The following is a 15,940-nucleotide window of genomic DNA, read 5'->3' on the forward strand; positions in this document are numbered from 1 at the left end:
GCCTGCAATGCAGGAGACCTGGGTTCAATCCCTGAGTCAGGAAGATCCCCTGGAAGAGGAAATGACAACCCACTCCAGTATTCTTGCCTGGAGAATATGGACAGAGGAGCCTGGTGGGCTATAGTCCATGGGGTTGCAAAGAGTCAGACAGGACTGAGCCAACAACACACTTTCTTTTCTAATATCTAACTGAAAGTCTCTGCTGAGTACATTTTACTAAGTAAAGATTAAAAATGTATAACCAGTTAAATAGTATGCTCAACATTTCTGTGGCAAAAAAAAAAAAAAGAAAAATTCTGTATCTATATCCTGCTGATACCTACTCCCTTTGCTAAAGAATTATTCTTTCAAGATGGTTATTATTTTCTTCCTTGGTTAGAAATCCTCTCTCAACCATTAACTGCTTACTATGTGATTGCTGTCTAGAAGTTTGTGGTGAGAGTTATGTAAGTATCAATCTAAAAAAGACTGTTTTGATACCCCAGCGATTATTTATATACTTATTACTACTGAGCATCTTTTGAATACTTTCTGGATTAGAAGAAACCAGTACATCAGGGGTCCAGACTGCTCAAGCTAAAAACCTGAGTTTGTCTCCCTAATATCCTTCAATCTGAATCAGACAGATGACCAAGGTTTTGTCAACCAAACACACACGAAAGCTTGATTCGGAGAGTGATATGAGGAAGAGTATGCTGGGCAGAATTTACTGAGGAGGATATATCGTTGTGATGAAGGGATATTTGTCTGTTTAGAGTTTCCACTGGAGTAACCCAAAGTGTAATCTAGGTGTTAGAATCTTAATTTCATTTCTCCTCTTCTAAGTTTTTGGCCTTTGCAGATTCTTAGAGAGTTGCCTCCATCTGTTAATATATTTTTTGTAGATATGGGGCATAATATAGTTGGGCTAGATGCTCTTGCAAGTATCAAAAACAAATACCAAACTTTTAAACAGCACCTTTAAGTTCTTGTTTTGATGTCTCATGTAAATCTTCGTAGAGTGAAATATGGCAGATATGTCTCCTTAGCTGCCAAAATTAATTTAATCTATTTGCTTTCTCTTTGTGTAACTTGAGGATATATTAGTGTATCTATCTTATTGCCCCTTGGTGGCTCAGACAGTAGAGTCTGCCCTCAGTGTGGGAGAACCAGGTTCGATCCCTGGTTTGGGAAGATCCCCTGGAAAAGGGAATGGCAACCCACTACAGTATTCTTGCCAGGAAAATCCCATGAATGGAGGAGGAGCCTGGCAGGCTACATACCATGAGGTTGCAAAGAGTTGGACATGACTGAATGACTTTACTTTCATTTTCATCTTACTGCCCCCAAGATTATAATGCATGTTTTTTTGTGAAAGTATTTGTATTTCATGACTTTTTTTTTTTTTTTTTTACTTTTTATTGAATACCTTTTATATGATGGGTAGATAATAAATGTTGAATAAATAGCTAAGTGCTCCTATCCAAAACTTGGGGATATAAAGCAAGTTTTATGTATTAAGCTTTTGGTAGCAAAGTAGTATTATGTTTGTCATGCACAGAAAATGTAATGTTAGGACATAATGGGTTAAAGGTAGTTTGAGGGACAGAGTAGAAAGGTTAGAGTAAAAAAAAAAAAAAGAGGAAGGATCATGGTAGGACAGAAGAAAAGTTTTGTTTTTTTTTTTTTTTTTTCTATAATCTACAAATTTTTCTTTAGTTCTGGACAAAGGGAAAGAAGTGATTTTCATAAACAATTAAACAGACCCCACTCCAATACTCTTGCCTGGAAAATCTCATGGACAGAGGAGCCTGGAAGGCTGCAGTCCATGGGGTCGCTAAGAGTCGGACATGACTGAGCGACTTCACTTTCACTTTTCACTTTCATGCATTGGAGAAGGAAATGGCAACCCACTCCAGTGTTCTTGCCTGGAGACTCCCAGGGACGGGGGAGCCTGGTGGGCTGCCATCTATGGGGTCGCACAGAGTCGGACATGACTGAAGCGACTTAGCAGTAGCAGTATAAAGTTTATAATACAGTGTGGAAAATACAATACAAAGGATAAGTAGTAAATTGAGCTACCAGCATGATAAAACATTATCAATGTCATATTTAGACTGGACTCCTACTATTTACAGGGGTAAGGGAAGGCTAATAAAGTTGGTCTTGAGGCAGTAGGCATAAATGACTCCAATCCATGCAGCTTCAAAGGTGGAGAAGAAGGATTTTATTTAAAAATCAAGAATGAGGTGTGCTGTTTTCAGCAACCAAAAGCACAAAGTCTCAGACTTGTTTGCTACAGTGGTTTCACTTAGAAACTACTCCTTTCCATATTGAATTCTTGCAATCCAGTCAACTCCACTTCCTGTCATGTGTTACTAATTCAATTTTCAGAGCCTGCATGTTTCCATATACTTCTGCTTAACCTAAGAGAAAATTAATAAGAATTCTTCAAATATGAAAAAAGAATTGGGTCAGAAAGCTTTTCTGTTAAAACTTCATTTTTATCCCATAGCAGGTGAAATATCAGCAAGGTATTGTGAAGTGTAAATGTCAAAATATTGAAGGTATTCAGTTCAGTTCAGTTGCTCAGTCGTGTCTGACTCTTTGTCGTGTCTGACTCTTCGACCCCATGAATCACAGCACTCCAGGCTTCCCTGTCCATCACCAACTCCCAGAGTTTACTCAAACTCATGTCCATCGAGTCAGTGATGCCATCCAGCCATCTCATCCTCTGTCATCCCCTTCTCCTCCTGCCCCCAATCCCTCCCAGCATCAGGGTCTTTTCCAATGAGTCAACTCTTCACATGAGGTGGCCAAAGTATTGGAGTTTCAGCTTTAGCATCAGTCCCTCCATTGAAGGTATAGGATCAAATAATTTTAGAGGTCAAAAGAACTTTGTAAGTCATTGTCACCAATTTTCTACCCCTTTAGAAATATTTCAAGCAGTATCTCTAGCAGATGGCTATCTAGCTTTTGCTTAAAGACACTATAGTGGTAGGGACTCTACGTTCTCCTAAAGTGTCCATTTATTTACATAAAATAAGTATTGACTGGGGCTTTCCTGACTGGTGGCTCAGGTAGTAAAGAGTCCACCTGTGGTGCAGGAGACGTCAGAGACACAGGTTGAATCCCTGGGTTGGGAAGATCTCCTGCAGAAGGGAATGGCAAGAAGAGAATTCCATGGACAGAAGAGCCTTGAGGGCTACAGTCCATGGGGTTGCAAAAAGTCAGACATGACTGAGCTACTAACACGCAGCTAGAAAGAGATACATTTGATATTATGTACTAGATGTTGTAGCAGCATATCTTTAGAATATTTGTCCCATTTTACAATGAGCTAAAATTCATCTCACTTTGATTCCCTTTAATGGACACATATTTAATATTAGTCAATATTTAAAGTGTCTATTTACCTTGAGATTCATGATATAACTTTTGTCTTTCTGTCTGACTTCATTCAGTATGACAATCTCTAGGTTGATTCATGTTGCTGCAAATGGCATTATCTCATTCTTTGAATTAAATATCCATAATGGGATTTAAAGCCAACTTAGCTTTAATCCTTTTGAAAAGCCTACCACTATCAAAAGTTTATAAAGAAGTTGTGTTCAATCCTAAATGCATAATTGGATCATTTGGGGAGATTTAATAACTACTGAGACTTCCTCATCACTAGTTAATTCTGATTTAATTGTATTTTGGTTGGACCTGGGCATGGGTAGGTTTCCAGTCTTTCCAGGGGATTCTAATATGTAGCTGGGTTTCAGAGTGCATGCGTGCGTAGCCATTAAGTTGTGTCCAACTCTTTGCATTGCCATGGACTGTAGCCCACTAGGCTCCTCTGTCCATGGGATTTCAAAGGCAAGAATACTGGGGTGGGTTGTCATTTCCTTCCCGACCCAGGGATCAAATCCATGTCACCAGGGAAGCCTCAGGTTTCAGAACAACCGTTTAAAGAAAATCTTGAAATCTCTCTCTCGCTCGCTCCTATTTTACAAAGATCAGAATGATTTTATTTAGCAACTGTTCCATTGTATTATAACCCTGAGACACAAATGTACTTTTAAAATTGGATTTTTTAAACTCACATTTTATAGTATATTATTTATTTTAAACAAATCAAATAGCACAGAAAATTTTAAGAAAAAACAGAGAAATTGCCTATATGTCCATTTCTGGAAATAATGCTCACTATTTTGATATACAAATACAACCATGAGTACATATCATTTTGTAATTATTGGATGTATTTCTACAATATTGGCCGGAGAAGGCAATGGCACCCCACTCCAGTACTCTTGCCTGGAAAATCCTATGGACGGAGGAGCCTGGTAGGCTACAGTCCATGGGGTTGCTAAGAGTCGGACACGACTGAGCGACTTCACTTTCACTTTTCACTTTCATGCATTGGAGAAGGAAATGGCAACCCACTCCAGTGTTCTTGTCTGGAGAATCCCAGGGACGGGGGAGCCTGGTAGGCTACCGTCTATGGGGTCACACAGAGTCGGACACGACTGAAGTGACTTAGCATAGCATAGCATAGCTACAATATTGGCAGGCTGCTTTAAAGCTTTCTGTTCCCTCAGGTAAGGTATTTGCTTTTTCCTCATGAACATAAGCAGAGGTACCAGTGTTTGGCAGACACACTGGCTTTCAGTGTGTAGACATTGGGAAAGAGAACCACCATTTTCTTGGTTGGGGGCTTTCACAGTAGCCCAGCTGGTAGAGAATCCACCTACCAACATAGAAGACGCAAGAGAAATGGGTTCAATCTCTGGGTTGAGAGAATCCCCTGGAGGAAGAAATAGCAACCCACTCCAGTATTCTTGCCTGGAAATCCCATGGGCAGAGGAGCCTGGCAGGCTACAGTCCATAGTGTTGCAAATAGTCAGACATGACTGAGCATGCATGCATCTATGCACACATTTTTTTGGTACAGCTGAATAGGTTTGCTCATGGTGCCAGAAAGAGTAATTACGAATCTTTGATTATGATGGCTTCCTCAGTTTTTAGTCATAGATATATCTAAGAGTCCTAGTCCACAGAGAGAATCAGAGAAAGATAAACTCAAAAGCCTAGAGAGAGTAACCCCCAGTTGAGATAATTTAATCAAGAAGAGAAAGTAAGGCATACCCACAAAGGGACATTTAAGGACCCTTTATTTATTTTTTATTTCCTTTCTTTTTTTTTAAGTTATAAAAAGAACAAACTTACACATAGTTCTACTTTATTATTTTTTAAGTATATAAATTAAGATTTTTAGTTGGAGTTTCAATATCAGACTTCCAAAAATTAATAGCATGAATATCCACAAAGTAGAAGGGTATAGTGGACCTGAAAAGCACTATGAACCAGTTCAACCTAATTAAAATTTACAATTTTAAGAGAACTACTACTGCTAAGTCACTTCAGTCATGTCCGACTCTATGCGACCAATAGACAGCAGCCCACCAGGCTCCCCCGTCCCTGGGATTCTCCAGGCAAGAACACTGGAGTGGGTTGCCATTTCCTTCTCCAATGCATTAAAGTGAAGAGTGAAAGTGAACAGTAGGATATAAATTCTATTCAAATTCCCGTAGACTATAAACTAACAGACACTGGAACATATCCAAGGATGCAAAAGAAGGTGCAACGATTTCATGGTATAAAGGTATTGAAATCATACAGTGTTGGTTCTCTTATCACTGTGGAATTACGTTAGAAATCAGTACCCAATGAGAGCTTGAAATCTCTTAATGAGTCTTTCTTATGTAATAATCAGATACAAGCCTTGCTTCCTTTCCCAAGTCCATTTTCTCATGCCTCTTTCCACATATGTGTCAGTAGCATGAAAATGATAAGAAAACAAACAAACAAATATAAAACGGGTCAAACAATTGCACTGATACTTCACAAAGAAGGTACATGAATGATTAATAAAACCTCAAAGAAGTTCAACATTATCAATCATCAGTTAAGTTCAGTTCATGAGGACATGCAATTAAAACCACTAACACCCATTAGAATGGTTAAATTTTAAAAAAGAAAAATGTGGTCCTTCCGCCGCGGCAGCCATTGTAGAACAACAGCCATGGCTCTGTGCTACCTCATGGCCATGGGCCTCAGCAAGGGTCCCAAGGTGACCAAGAACGTGGGCAAGCCGAGGCACAGGGGCCGCCGCAGGCGTCTCACCAAATACACCAAGGTCGTGCGGGACATGATCCGGGAGGTATGTGGCTTTGCCCCTTACGAGCGACGAGCCATGGAGCTGCTCAAGGTCTCCAAGGACAAGCGGGCCCTCAAGTTCATCAAGAGAAGGTGGGGACACACATCCGCTCAAAGAGGAAGAGAGAGGAGCTAAGCAACGTCTTTCTGCCATGAGGAAAGCGGCAGCCAAGAAGAACTGAGCCCTTCCCTTTTGTTCACAATAAATCTTGCCAAAAACTGAATAAATAAATAAGTTAAAAAATTAAAATGTGACATTACCAAGTATGGGAGAGAATGTGGAGCAACTGGAATGCTCTTACACTGTTGATAGGATTGCAAAATGGCATGGGCGGTTTGAGAAATTTAAAGTAGTATATATAAGTCCCTTATCATATGATTTAGCAATCCCATTGTGTAAGAACAGATAAACAAAATGAAATGAAAACACACACATACAACTTATACATGAGTATTCAGAGTTTTATTTATCTTAGAGTCTGGAAACACCTGAAGTTGTCAATCAAATGGAGAATGGATAAACCAATAATCTTTTAACCATCCTATAAAACACCAGTCAGCAATAAAATGACCAACATCATAGCTGTAACTAAAACACATTTTGTTTAGTGCAAGAATTCATAAGCAAAAGATAGGTACTCTTAAATTCTATTTACATGAAATTCTATAAAAGGAAAAGCTAGTAATGACAGAAAACAGATTAGTGGCTGCCTGGAGATAAGAAGGGGTCACTTTAAATGGTCATAATGGAGCCTTTGGGGGTGATGGATACTGTATTTTCATTGTAATGAAAGATACAGAATTTTATACAATTAGAAAATATATCAAATGGTACTCCTAAAAGAGTAATTTTGTATATAAATTATAGCCAATGCCATAAACATGTATAATATCATATATGAAATGAATCGCCAGTCCAGGTTCGATGCATGATACAGGACGCTTGGGGCTGGTGCACTGGGGTGACCCAGAGGGATGGTACGGGGAGGGAGGTGGGAGGGAGGTTCAGGATGGGGAACACGTGTATAACCATGGCAGATTCATGTTGATGTATGGCAAAACCAATACAATATTATAAAGTAAAAAAAAAAAAAAAAAAAATTATAGCCAATAACTATTTAGAAGTAAGTCCTAGAATTAGGCACTCTTATACACTGTAGATGGAACTGTCAATTGGTGCAATCTTTTTGGAAGAACATCTATGACAATTTAAGTATTTTCTTTTTTATGTACTTCCACATTTATATATTAACTCTACATAAATCATCACTTGTATATAAAGATGTAATGGAAAGATTGTTCATTGAAATAGTTTTTAACATCAAGCAATTCTCAACAGTATCCTGCTTAAATCAATGATAGCACATCTATACAATGGAAAAACACGCATCTTTTATAAAATATAACATGTTGTTGTTGTTAGGTCAGTAAGTCATGTCCAACTCTTTGTTAAGCCATGGACTGTAGCCCACCAGGCTCCTCCATCCATGAGATTTCCCAGGCAAGAATACTGGAGTGGGTTGCCATTTCCTTCTCCAGGAGATCTTCCTTACCCACAGATTGAACCTGCATCTCCTGTCTCCTGCATTGGCAGGTGGATTCTTTACTTCTGAGCTACAGCTGGAATCTGCATGGAAAGTTTCTAACATATATAAAATCAAAAGTGTTAAGGCACAGAACAATGTGTCTGTATTTAAAAACTCTCACCTTTTTTAAAATTAACTTTTGTTAGAGTATAGTTGATTTTCAGTGTTGTATTAGTTTCTGCCATACAGCAAAGTGAATAGTTATACATATATCCACTCTTTTTTATATTATTTCCCTGAATAGGTCATTACAGATTATTGAATAGAGTTCACTGTGCTATGCGGTAAGTCCTTATTAGTTACATATGTTGTATATAGTAGTGTGTACATGTCAGTCTCAGTAGCCCAATTTATCCCTCCTCCCTAGATTTGTTTTCTTCATCTGTGATTCTCTTTCTGTTTTGTAAACAAGCCCATTCTTCCATCTTTTAGATTCCACATGTAAGTAATATATTTTTCTTTCTCTGTCCAAAGGGAAAATCAAAGCAAATTATACATAAATGTACATGTGTTTATACATGATGAAACTTTAAATATATCTTTAAATTTTTCTGCAAGATAGTTGTTTAAAGCAAAAAAAAAAAATAAACTATTATACATGGCAGCATTATAGACTATTTAGAAGATAAGTAGCAAGAGCACATAGGACAGAAAAGTGTTACAGAATTATACTCTTGTAAATTTCATATATTTGTTTGGATATAAACTGTGATGTTAAAGATACACTGAAATCAAATAAAATGCATAAAGGTGTATCTTAAAACTCAACAGAGGAAATACAAATCAAATACTAGAAAAAATTTTACTAATCAAAAAACATAAAACTGAGGAATATAGGCTACATCAGTATTTGAAACAAATGCCAAACATACAATAAATGGGAAAGGAATAAACACTTTACTTAAAAGGTCTTGATGGTAAGACCAAATTAAAAAATCAAGACTGCCTATATGATACCTACAAGGAATATTGTGTAAAGTAGACTGCTTTAAAATAAAATGGTGGTGAAGTGTATACCTTGAGAACACTAAGAATAAGAAAGCAGGAATGGGTATATTAACATCAGACAAAGTATGCTGTACTTCATCACCAAAAGTGGAATTTCAAATACAAAAGTAAAACTAAAAAATTTAAAGGAAAAATAGACAGATTACAAGCAACTTTGGGAATTTTAACACTACCCTATCAATAGCTGATAGGAATCATAAAAGTCAATAAAGATATAGAAGGCTTGATAACATCATTAAGAAATTGGCTTATTTGACTTTGGATTACTATATCTAACAATTATGGAATATACATCATTTTCAAGTACACATGAAACATTCACCAACATAGGCAAAATGCTGGGTCATAAAACAGAACTCCATAAACATCAAAATAATGTGAAGTATATTATCTGACCAGAACAGTATTAATTTAGAAATCAGTAGAACAAAGAAAGAATTAGCATGGAAACAAATTGCCAACAACTAGAATAACATTGCACATCATTAGAGAGCCTTCATATATTAATAGGGTAATAAAAAGTTTAAGCAATTGAATGCCCCAAATTAGAAAAGTAAATAAAATATTTGAAAATACAATTTCAGGACTAAGACTTTCTCTCTAAAGTAATATTGGTGAAATTCTAGTGTACTCAAAAATCACTGCTGCTGCTGCTGCTAAGTCGCTAGGGGGGATCATTATAAAATACAGATTCTGTTTCTAAGTTCTGGTGTAAAAACTAAGATTCTACAATTCTAAGAAACTCCCAACTGATGCTAATGATGATTAGAAAATAATATATGTTACTTAAGGAGGGATACTCATTATGCTATTAAAATGCTTCAGGGTACTGAATGTATTTGTACTTACAGAGGATAGAGGTGTTTTGATCTGGAATCCAAGGAAAGAGAGCCAAATAAATGAGATGTTGACTTGCATGAGACATTTCATAGGAAGTTCTGAATTATTGCCAGGTTAGATTGGACGCCAAGGTGCAGGGAAAATCTGGCAAGGTGCAAAAAAAAAAATCCTTTACTTCACAAACATCAAGGGACTATGCCTCTCTTTATTCATACTGCCTTTTACAATGGATAGAAATTTTCATATTAAAATATCAAAAATGGTTAAATTAATTAAATATCACATTTTAAAAGGCCCTTGATTTGCAGATGAAAACAAGTTTAAACATTTTTCTTCATATAATGATCTTTCTAGTCTAGATGGCTTAAGTGAAGAATTTAATTAGACTGCTTTAAAAGATAACTAGTGTTCAAAAGTAGTCAATCTTCAAAATTAAAAATAAGACACTTTTCTCATTTAACAGTTGGCTGCACAGTCAAGGGTATTTTGCTTCCTATTAACACTGTATGTTTTCAAAGCTCAGCAAAAATGTTTAAATGTACATACAAATTACTTTTTCCTTGACTTATATTTTAATTTCAGCAATACTCTCCATTCTGATTGATCTTAAATAAGCTCTGACTTCTAATGAATGATTATATTGCTGAAAACAATCTTAGAGCTTTAGCAAGAAGAAAATAGCGAAACTTCAGTATTTTGGTCATCCGATGCGAACAGCTGACTCATTGGAAAAGTCTCTGATGCTGGGGAAGATTGAGGGCAGAAAGAGAAGAGGGCATCAAAGGATGAAATGGCTGGATGACGTCACCGGCACAGTGGATATGACTTTGGGCAAACTTTGGGAGATGGTGAAGGACAGGGAGGCTTGTCGTGCTGCAGTCCATGGGGTCCCAAAGAGTCGGACAAGACTGGTCGACTGAACAACAACAAGAAGAGGAAAATAGCAGAAAAATAAGCAAATTATGTCCTAGAAAAAAGTAAACTCCTTGATTTTTGAATTATGTTAATTTCTTGAATAGTAGTTTTGTTTAGAGCCTGGTCCCAGGTCTGTGATTTCAAAGCATTACCTTTGTGAATCAGGCCCCAAATTGATCAGGCTCTAATTTTGAAAGGAGATGTACATACAAGGAAGTATGCAAATACACGATAATGCCAGATATCAATTCTACCTGACATATTTCACTCTTCTTAAAATGTATATACTTTTATTAAAAATAGTACATATGTAAGGCATATTACATGGTTTGATATACATGAGAATAGTGAAATAATTACTTAATTCACAGTAATTAACATAATCTTACCCAGTTACCATTTTTTTCAAAATAAGTTCATCTTAAATCTATTCTCTTAGCATATTTCCAGCACGTAATATAGTACTATTAACTACTATAGTCATCATGCCTGTACATTAGAAAACTATACTTATTCATCCTATATAACTATAACCTTGTACCCTTTGATTAGCATTTCCCCACTTCCTCTACTCTACCAGCTCCTGGTAACCACCTTTCTACTCTCTGCTCCTTTAAGTTCTATTTTTTTTTTTCAGATTCCACTTATAAATGAAATCACACAATATTTGTCTTTCCCTGTCTTGCTTATTTCAGTAATATAAATGTCCTCCAACTTCACTCATATTGTCACAAATGGCAGGATTTTCTTCTTTCTCATAGCAGAAAAATATTCTATTCTCTCTCTATGGTACATAGAATAGAATGTTATATTTTAATATATATTCTATTTTAAAATATTCATATATATATATATATATATATATATGCTGCTAAGTCACTTCAGTCATGTCCAACTCTGTGTGACCCCATAGATGGCAGCCCACCAGGTTCCCCCGTCTCTGGGATTCTCCAGGCAAGAACACTGGAGTGGGTTGCCATTTCCTTCTCCAATGCATGAAAGTGAAAAGTGAAAGTGAAGTCGCTCAGTCGTGTCCGACCCTCAGCGACCCCATGGACTGCAGCCCACCAGGCTCCTCCATTCATGGGATTTTCTAGGCAAGAGTACTGGAGTGGGGTGCCATTGCCTTCTCCAATATATATATGTGTGTGTGTGTGTGTGTGTTCTCACTATTTTATCCATTCATCTCTCAGTCGACACTTAGTGTGGTTTTAGACCTTGGCTATCGTGAATAATGCTGAGTGCAGATATCTCTTTGAGACCCTGGTTTCGTTTCCTTTGGATTTATATCCAAAACTGAGATTGCTGAGTCATATGGCAGTTCTATTTTTAAATTTTGGAGGGGAAGCAATACTTTTTTCCACAGGGACTGCACCAATTTACATTCCCACCGACAGTGAACATGGGCTCTTTTTCCCCACACCCTTGCCAACAATTGCTACTGCTTCTCTTGATAATAGCCATCCTAATAGGTGTGATATGATAGCTCATTGTGGCATTCATTTGTTTTTCCCTATGGTTAGTGATGTTGAGCATCTTTTCATATCTTATGGCCATTTGTATATTTTCTTTTCAGAGATGTCTATTCAGGTCCCTTGCCTATTTCTTAAATCAGTTTGTTTGTTTTCTTGTTATTGCGTTGTTTCTTTTATATTTTGGATATTAAGGCCTTATCAGATACATGGTTTGCAAATATTTTCTCCTATTTTGTAGGTTGTCTCTTCATTCTGTTCACTGTTTCCATTGCTATGCAGAATTTTTTTTCTAGTTTGATGCAATCCATTTGTCTAATTTTGCTTATATTACCTGTGCTTTGGGGGTCATAAATATATTTTAAAAAAACTCATTTCCAAGACCAATGTCATGAAGCTCTTCCTCTGTTTCCTTCTGATAGTTTTGTGGTTTTGGATCTTACATTTCAATTTTTACTTCATTTTGAGTTGATTTGTGCATGTATGGTGAGATGAGAATCCAATTTCATTCAACTGCATGAGGGAAACTAGTTTTCCCAACACCAGTTATTAAAGAGAATCGTCTTTCCTATCGTGTGTTCTTGGTGCTTTGTTAAAAATAATTTGACTGTAAATATGTCTATTATTTTCTGTTGGTCTTTGTGTCTGTTTTTATGCTGGTACCAAGATGTTTTGATGATTATAATTTTGTAGTATATTTAGAATTTGGTAGTGTGATGCTCCCAACTGTGTTCTTTTTGCTCAAGATTATTTTGGCTGTTCAGGTCTTTTGTGGTTCCACATAAATTTTAGACTCTTTTTTTCTATTTCTGTAAAATAGCCATTGGAATTTTGATATGGATTGCACTGAATCTGTAGATTCCCTTGGGGGCAGTATGGACATTTTAATACATTAATTCTTTCAATCCATGAACAAGGGGTATATTTCTACCTATTTGAATTCCTCCCATCAATATTCTACAGTTTTCAGTGTATAGCTCTTTTACTGGTAAGAGTGAGCATTCTTGTCCTATCCCTGAAATTAGAGAAGAAGCTTTCAGCTTTTCACCACTGAGTATGATTAGCTGTGGGCTTGTCAGATATGGTCTTTGCTATGTTTTGAGGTACATTACATCTAAACCTAATTTGTTGAGAATTTTTATAATGATGTTGAATTTTGCCAAGAGCTTTTTCTGTATCTATTGAGATGAAAAATGATCATATGATTTTATCTTTCAGTCTTAATGTGGTATATCAGATTCATTGATTTGTGTATATTGTGATCCTTGTGGACTTCCCTTGTATTTCCAGGGATAAATCCCACTTGATCATGCTATATTATCTTTTCAACATGCTGTTGAATTCAGTTTGTTAGTATTTTGTTGTGCATTTGTACATCTGTGTTCATCAGGGATATTGCCCTGTAGCTTTCATTTTTGTAATGTCAGTGTTTGTCTTTGGTATAGTACTATCCAGGCACCCGACTCCAGTACTCTTGCTTGGAAAATCCCATGGACGGAGGAGCCTGGTAGGCTGCAGTCCATGGGGTCGCTAAGAGTCAGACACGACTGAGCGACTTCACTTTCACCTATCACTTTCATGCATTGGAGAAGGAAATGGCAACCCACTCCAGTGTTCTTGCCTGGAAAATCCCATGGATGGAGGAGCCTGGTAGGCTGTAGTCCATGGGGTCACTAAGAGTCAGACACGACTGAGCGACTTCACTTTCACCTATCACTTTCATGCACTGGAAAAGGAAATGGCAACCCACTCCAGTGTTCTTGCCTGGAGAATCCCAGGGATGGCTGAGCCTAGTGGGCTACCATCTATGGGGTCGCACAGAGTTGGACACGACTGAAGCGACTTAGCAGCAGCAGCATCCTTATTAAAATATATTTGGAAATGTTTCCTCCTCTTCTATTTTTTAGAAGAGTTTAAGAAGGACCGATTTAATTCTTCTTTCAACATTCAGTAGAATTCACCAGTGAAGCCATCTGGTCTTAGGCTTTTATCTGCTGGGAAGTTTTTTTGCTATATTTTTATTATTTATTTTTCCAGTTTGAAATATAATTGACATAACACACTGTATGAGTTTCATGTGCACAACATAAAGGTTAACTTATATATATGGTCAAATAGTTGCCACAGTAGATTAGATAACATCCATCTTATCATATAGTACAATAAAAATAAATGAAAAAAAAGAAAACTTTGCTACTTGTGATGACAGCTCTTAGGACTTACACTCTGAACAACTTTCATATATATCATACAGCAGTGATAACTATAGCCAGCATGTTATACACTACTTCCCTAGGACTTATGTATCTTTTAACTGGAAGTTCATGCCTTTTGATTACCTGAATCAAATTCTTCCACTCCCCAACCCTTGCCTCTCATAATCACAATCTGATCTCTTTTTCCTATGAGCTTCCGTTTTTTTTTAGATTCCATATATAAATGAGATCATACGGTATTTGTCTTTCTTCATGTGATTTATTTCGTGTAGCATAAAGCCATAAAGGCTGACCTATTTTGTCACAAATGTAAAGAATTTCTTATTTTTTATGGTTGAATAATATTCCACTGTGTGTGTGTGTGTGTGTGTGTGTGTGTGGGTATTATGGCACAGCTTCTCTATCTTTTAGTCAGTCAATGGACACTTAGATTGTTACCATAGCTGGCTATTATAAATAATGGTGCTGTGAACATAGGAATGCAGATAGCTTATTGAGTTAGTGTTTTAACTTTACTTGGATATATTTCCAGAAGCGAAATTGCTTGATCATATGGTAGCTCTCTTTTTTGATTTTTTGAGGATCCTCCATTCTTACAATCCCACCAAAGAGTCTGTTTTTCTCACATCCTCACTAGCATATGTTTTCTCTTGCCTTTTTGATGATGGCCATTGTAATAGACATGAAGTGACAGCTTATTGTGCTTTTGATTTGCATTTTCTTAATGACTAGGAAAGTTAAGTTTCTTTTTATGTACCTGTTGACCATAGTTGCAAGGATTTTGAGTACTGGTTCAATCTGTTTACTTGATATTGGTCTGTTCAGACTCCTAATTCTTCATAATAAGGTCTTGATAGCTGTGTGTTTTTAGAAACTTAACCATTCTTCCTGGTTATCCAATTTGTTGGCATATAAATGTGTATAGTAGTCTATAATGATCTTATGTATTTCTGTAGCATCACATGTGGTATTTCCTATTTTATTTCTGATTTTATTTACTTTGAGTCTTCTCTCTTTGTTCGAAGTCTAACTAACCGTTTGTCAATTTTGTCTATTTTTTCAAAAAACTAATCATTCGTTTTAATGATCTTTTCTATTGTTTGTTCTAATCCCTATTTTAATTATTTCTGTTCTAATCTCTCTCATTTATTTGTTCTGCCAACTTCAGGTTTACTGGGACTGGCTGGACCTTGGGTCCACTGAAGCCTGGGGCTGTAAGGACTGGTCTTACATAGGAGTTGGCCTGAAGCCTAGTTCAGTTTAGTTCAGTTCAGTTCAGTCACTCAGTTGTGTCTGGCTCTTTGTGACCCCATGGACTGCAGCACACCAGGCCTCCTGTCCATCACCAACTCCCAGAGTCTACAAACTCATGTCCATTGAGTCAGTGATGCCATCCAACCATCTCATCCTCTGTCATGCCCTTCTTTTCTGCTTTCAATCTTTCCCAGATTAAGGGTCTTTTCAAATGAATCAGTTCTTCACATTAGGCAGCCAAGTATTGGAGTTTCAGCTTCAGCATCAGTCCTTCCAGTGAATATTCAGGACTGGTCTCCTTTAGGATACACTGGTTGGATCTCCTTGCAGTCTTTCAAGGAGGAAAGACTTGAAAGGAACTTTCAAGAGTCTTCTCCAACGCCACAGTTCAAAAGCAATTCTTCAGCACCAGCTTTCTCTACAGTCCAACCCTCACATCCATACATGACTACTGGAAAAACCA

The 15,940-nt window shown here is 37.0% G+C and overlaps 1 long non-coding RNA gene and 1 pseudogene across 1 annotated transcript in view; one reads left to right on the plus strand and one right to left on the minus strand.

The window, feature by feature from the left end:
* Window positions 1–6,052: 6,052 nt before the first annotated feature.
* On the plus strand, window positions 6,053–6,368 carry LOC113900719 (annotated as a pseudogene).
* A 3,261-nt stretch (window positions 6,369–9,629) lies between these two features.
* The window catches only part of LOC113901130, a 779,591-nt gene continuing 773,280 nt past the window's right edge, over window positions 9,630–15,940 (minus strand). Inside the window, exon 8 of the long non-coding RNA XR_003513318.1 lies at window positions 9,630–9,764. This is a non-coding gene — a long non-coding RNA (uncharacterized LOC113901130). The remainder of the gene's footprint in view (window positions 9,765–15,940) is intronic.

Source organism: Bos indicus x Bos taurus, chromosome 11 (assembly GCF_003369695.1).
Source record: "Bos indicus x Bos taurus breed Angus x Brahman F1 hybrid chromosome 11, Bos_hybrid_MaternalHap_v2.0, whole genome shotgun sequence".
Taxonomy (NCBI): domain Eukaryota; kingdom Metazoa; phylum Chordata; class Mammalia; order Artiodactyla; family Bovidae; genus Bos; species Bos indicus x Bos taurus.